The sequence below is a fragment of the Oncorhynchus keta genome, chromosome 35, assembly GCF_023373465.1.
Source record: "Oncorhynchus keta strain PuntledgeMale-10-30-2019 chromosome 35, Oket_V2, whole genome shotgun sequence".
Classification (NCBI taxonomy): domain Eukaryota; kingdom Metazoa; phylum Chordata; class Actinopteri; order Salmoniformes; family Salmonidae; genus Oncorhynchus; species Oncorhynchus keta.
This window is the reverse complement of record NC_068455.1, coordinates 7,180,023-7,186,022: the sequence shown is the minus strand read 5'-3', so window position 1 is coordinate 7,186,022 and position 6,000 is coordinate 7,180,023. Positions and strand designations below refer to the sequence as shown.

Sequence of the window (6,000 nt, the reverse complement as noted above, 5' to 3'; positions counted from 1 at the left end):
GTCTGGGGGTGGGACCAGGGTCCATAGTGTTCTGTCTGGGGGGCCAGGGTCCATAGTGTTCTGTCTGGGGGGCCAGGGTCCATAGTGTTCTGTCTGGGGGGGGCCAGGGTCCATAGTGTTCTGTCTGGGGGTGGGACCAGGGTCCATAGTGTTCTGTCTGGGGGTGGGACCAGGGTCCATAGTGCTCTGTCTGGGGGGGACCAGGGTCCATAGTGTTCTGTCTGGGGGGGGGACCAGGGTCCATAGTGTTCTGTCTGGGGGTGGGACCAGGGTCCATAGTGTTCTGTCTGGGGGGGGACCAGGGTCCATAGTGTTCTGTCTGGGGGGGACCAGGGTCCATAGTGTTCTGTCTGGGGGGGACCAGGGTCCATAGTGTCCTGTCTGGGGGGGACCAGGGTCCATAGTGTTCTGTCTGGGGGGGGACCAGGGTCCATAGTGTTCTGTCTGGGGGGGGGACCAGGGTCCATAGTGTTCTGTCTGGGGGGGACCAGGGTCCATAGTGTTCTGTCTGGGGGGGGGACCAGGGTCCATAGTGTTCTGTCTGGGGGGGGACCAGGGTCCATAGTGTTCTGTCTGGGGGGTGGGACCAGGGTCCATAGTGTTCTGTCTGGGGGGGACCAGGGTCCATAGTGTTCTGTCTGGGGGGACCAGGGTCCATAGTGTTCTGTCTGGGGGGGGACCAGGGTCCATAGTGTTCTGTCTGGGGGGACCAGGGTCCATAGTGTTCTGTCTGGGGGTGGGACCAGGGTCCATAGTGTTCTGTCTGGGGTGGGACCAGGGTCCATAGTGTTCTGTCTGGGGGGGGACCAGGGTCCATAGTGTTCTGTCTGGGGGGGACCGGGTCCATAGTGTTCTGTCTGGGGGGACCAGGGTCCAGTGTTCTGTCTGGGGGGGGACCAGGGTCCATAGTGTTCTGTCTGGGGGGGGACCAGGGTCCATAGTGTTCTGTCTGGGGGTGGGGGGGACCAGGGTCCATAGTGTTCTGTCTGGGGGGGGGACCAGGGTCCATAGTGTTCTGTCTGGGGGACGACCAGGGTCCATAGTGTTCTGTCTGGGGGGACCAGGGTCCATAGTGTTCTGTCTGGGGGGGACCAGGGTCCATAGTGTTCTGTCTGGGGGGGGACCAGGGTCCATAGTGTTCTGTCTGGGGGGGGGACCAGGGTCCATAGTGTTCTGTCTGGGGGGACCAGGGTCCATAGTGTTCTGTCTGGGGGTGGGACCAGGGTCCATAGTGTTCTGTCTGGGGTGGGGCCAGGGTCCATAGTGTTCTGTCTGGGGGTGGGACCAGGGTCCATAGTGTTCTGTCTGGGGGGGGGACCAGGGTCCATAGTGTTCTGTCTGGGGGGATGTTTTCCCAGTGTTTAGCCAGTGTATTTTCTGTATGTTCCAAGACATTCAAATTCTCCATCCCAAAACCCCTTATGTCTATAATATGGGGTCATTCATTGAAATGTAATCTCCAAGTTGCCACAAAGGAAGTTATACATACTACGATACTTGGAGTGCACATACAAATACGTTTTCCATATGTTTATTTATGTGAGTGTCACGCCCTGACCATAGAGAGCCTTTTATTCTCTATGTTGGTTTGGTCGGGGTGTGACTAGGGTGGGTACTCTAGTTTTTGTATTTCTATGTTGGCCTGGTATGGTTCCCAATCAGAGACAGCTGTCTATCGTCGTCTCTGATTGGGGATCATATTTAGGCAGCCATTTTCACCACTGTGTTTTTGTGGGGTCTTGTTTTTGTGTAGTGGCCTGTGAGTACTCCATGACTTCACCTTTCGTTTTGCTCTTTACTGTTTTTGTGAGTTTAATTTCAATCAAACATGTGGAACTCTACGTATGCTGCGCCTTGGTCCATTTATTCCAACGAACTTGACAGAAGATCCCACCACCCACAGACCAAGCAGCGTGCCCAGGAGGAGCAGGGATCCTGGGCCTGGGAGGAAAGCCAGGAGTGGAGGACATCCTGGACTTGGGATGAAATAATGGCAGGAGACAAAAGCCGTCCACGGAAGCAGGCGGAAGCAGGCAGAAGCAGGCGGAAGCAGCGACGACACTGTTGGTTTGGCTGGAGAGGCAAGACAGTCGCCCGAAGAAGCGTGTTGGCCGTCCGGTGCCACCTGTTTCAGCCCCCGTATATCGTCCTGAGGAGCATGTCATCTGTCCGGAGCCATCTGTGTCAGCTCCCGTATATCGTCCTGAGGAGCATGTCATCTGTCCGGTGCCATCTGTGCCGGCTCCCGTATATCATCCTGAGGAGCATGTCATCTGTCCGGTGCCATCTGTGCCGGCTCCCGTATATCATCCTGAGGAGCATGTCATCTGTCCGGTGCCATCTGTGTCAGCTCCCGTATATCGTCCTGAGGAGCATGTCATCTGTCGGTGCCATCTGTGCCGGCTCCCGTATATCATCCTGAGGAGCATGTCATCTGTCCGGTGCCATCTGTGTCAGCTCCGTATATCGTCCTGAGGAGCATGTCATCTGTCCGGTGCCATCTGTGCCGGCTCCCGTATATCATCCTGAGGAGCATGTCATCTGTCCGGTGCCATCTGTGCCGGCTCCCGTATATCATCCTGAGGAGCATGTCATCTGTCCGGTGCCATCTGTGTCGGCTCCCGTATATCGTCCTGAGGAGCATGTCATCTGTCCGGTGCCATCTGTGTCAGCTCCCGTATATCGTCCTGAGGAGCATGTCATCTGTCCGGTGCCATCTGTGTCAGCTCCCGTATATCGTCCTGAGGAGCATGTCATCTGTCCGGTGCCATCTGTGCCGGCTCCCGTATATCATCCTGAGGAGCATGTCATCTGTCCGGTGCCATCTGTGTCAGCTCCCGTATATCGTCCTGAGGAGCATGTCATTTGTCCGGTGCCATCTGTGTCAGCTCCCGTATATCGTCCTGAGGAGCATGTCATCTGTCCGGTGCCATCTGTGTCAGCTCCCGTATATCGTCCTGAGGAGCATGTCATCTGTCCGGTACCATCTGTGTCAGCTCCCGTATATCATCCTGAGGAGCATGTCATTTGTCCGGTGCCATCTGTGTCAGCTCCCGTATATCGTCCTGAGGAGCATGTCATCTGTCCGGTGCCATCTGTGTCAGCTCCCGTATATCGTCCTGAGGAGCATGTCATCTGTCCGGTGTCATCTGTGCCGGCTCCCGTATATCATCCTGAGGAGCATGTCATCTGTCCGGTGCCATCTGTGTCAGCTCCCGTATATCGTCCTGAGGAGCATGTCATCTGTCCGGCCATCTGTGTCAGCTCCCGTATATCGTCCTGAGGAGCATGTCGTCTGTCCGGTGCCATCTGTGTCAGCTCCCGTATATCGTCCTGAGGAGCATGTCGTCTGTCCGGTGCCATCTGTGTCAGCTCCCGTATATCGTCCTGAGGAGCATGTCATCTGTGTCAGCTCCCGTATATCGTCCTGAGGAGCATGTCATCTGTCCGGTGCCATCTGTGTCAGCTCCGTATATCGTCCTGAGGAGCATGTCATCTGTGTCAGCTCCCGGTCCTGAGGAGCATGTCATCTGTGTCAGCTCCCGTATATCGTCCTGAGGAGCATGTCATCTGTGTCAGCTCCCGTATATCGTCCTGAGGAGCATGTCATCTGTGTCAGCTCCCGTATATCGTCCCTGAGGAGCATGTCATCTGTCCGGTACCATCTGTGCCGGCTCCACGCACCAGGTCTCCAGTGTCACTGTGTTTGTTTGTTATTTAGCCTGCTCAGATTTCATTGTTCATATTCAAGCCATAGCTGATATCTTTCATACCATTTCAGCCAAAAACAGTCTATTTAATTGTATATTGTATATTTTCATGTTTTCTTTGTTTTGTTTTTTTGACAGACATTGTTTAATTGATCATTGACAGCCCTCACACCAATTTGGCTTGCTAATCCTAGGCAGGTGGTTAATCCTTTACTATCTTGGGAATTGGCCTGTATGGACTAAATAAATGTATGGACTATATATGAAATGGTTCTTACAGAAGAAACATGAAAATACAATAACCATGGTAGAAAATGTAAAGGAACGATTCATGTGACTATGATTAGACCAAAGGTGAAACTCAAGACTGAATCCAAACATTATTACACTTTTTTATGGGCCTTTAACATTTACTGTACTTTTCACCTCATTTGTTGTTAAATGAAATCTGAAAATAGTCTTGTTGGGTAGGGTGAAACATAAGACAAACAAATTACAAAGGTTTGAGTGAGATGACTAAAAGAGCGTAAATGAATAAGGTTTACCTGGAGACGATTGGACCTCTGAAATTAAAATGGGCCCTTCCTTCCTTCATAAACAAAAAGACATTTGAACTAAACCCTCCCTGAACGCTTGAGAAAACAAAACTTCTCTACACCCAAAATCAAAATGACAACAAAGTATATAGCAGCGAACATGCCTACCATTTACTAGAGACTTAGATATACAGTTTTAGAAACTGTTCCTTGTCCTGTAAGCATTACATGGCAATGCAGGAATTTTTCTAGTGCACAGGGCTGCGAGCCAGAAGAGTTGTGGGTTCACAGACCACCGTGTGGACGAGAATTGGGGTGGAAACATCTCCGTTAGAGTAAAAGCATTGCATGAATCTTATCGTTGTATGTGCGGGTCTGAGAAAAAAAATGTCCTTCTATAAACATTTCATGCAATTCTGTATAATGTTTTACATGACTGGAGACCTTAGCAGAATCTTACAAGCTAAGAATGGACAGAGAGATCGGAGTATGGGTTCATCTTGTCATATTTCTCCAATGCCAAATCAGTGTGTTATGTTTGCAGCGAAACTGTCCCCTGTTCGGCAAAGTCATTAAATCTGAGACATCATTAGGAATCTGAGCTTGGTACTTTAAAAAAAAGAAGTTAGGGCAATCTGAGTCAGAGTCAAAAAAATTGTCAAAAAAGAGTCAAAAAATAGTTTAAAAAAACATGTATGTTTGCCTGCTCCTCTTCGTCCGTGGCTTTAACCCCAACGAGGGGTCACAAGTGTTTCCCCAAAACATATTTATCTTAAGCTAGCAAAGGGGTCTATGCTTTCTTCCATTTTCTTTAATAAAAGGTAGGCCTATGGCATACCCTCTCATACCCTTCTCAATTCAAGTCTAGGTTTTTAACTTATCAGCCCTTCACTGAAACGAAGGTAGGCTATTTAAAGAGTGCATTGTGGGTGGAGAAATTGAGCATCCCTGTGGTACACAGCATCCCTGTTGTTGACTCTAATGCTTCCCACAGTCGTGTCAAGTTTGGCTGGATTTCCTTTGGGTGGTGGACCATTCTTGATACACACGGAAAACTGTAGAGCGTGAAAAAACCAGCAGCGTTGTAGTTCTTGACACACTTAAACAGATGCGCTCTGGCACCTAGTACAATACCCCCGTTCAAAGGCACTTAAATATTTTGTCTTGCCCATTCACCCTCTGAATGGCACACATATTGTGTTCTGGAACTGAGGGTTGTGTTCTGGAACTGACGGTTGTGTTCTGGAACTGAGGGTTGTGTTCTGGAACTGAGGGTTATGTTCTGGAAATGAGGGTTGTGTTCTGGAACTGAGGGTTGTGTTCTGGAACTGAGGGCTGCGTTCTGGAACTGAGGGCTGTGTTCTGGAACTGACGGTAGTGTTCTGGAACTGAGGGTAGTGTTCTGGAACTGAGGGTTGTGTTCTGGAACTGAGGTAGTGTTCGGAAACTGAGGGGTATTGTTCTGGAACTGAGGGTAGTGTTCTGGAACTGAGGGTTGTGTTCTGGAACTGAGGGTAGTGTTCTGGAACTGAGGGTTGTGTTGGTTGTGTTCTGGAACTGAGGGTTGTGTTCTGGAACTGAGGGTTATGTTCTGGAACTGAGGGTTGTGTTCTGGAACTGAGGGCTGTGTTCTGAAACTGAGGGTAGTGTTCTGGAACTGAGGGTTGTGTTCTGGAACTGAGGGTAGTGTTCTGTAACTGAGGGTTGTGTTCTGGAACTGAGGGTAGTGTTCTGGAACTGAGGGTTGTGTTCTG

General features: G+C 50.4%; 1 protein-coding gene across 1 annotated transcript in view; it reads left to right on the top strand.

Annotated features, from left to right (window-relative positions):
- The window catches only part of LOC118379106 (E3 ubiquitin-protein ligase TRIM9-like), a 109,867-nt gene that overhangs the window by 42,013 nt on the left and 61,854 nt on the right, over positions 1-6,000 (top strand). The window lies entirely within an intron of this gene.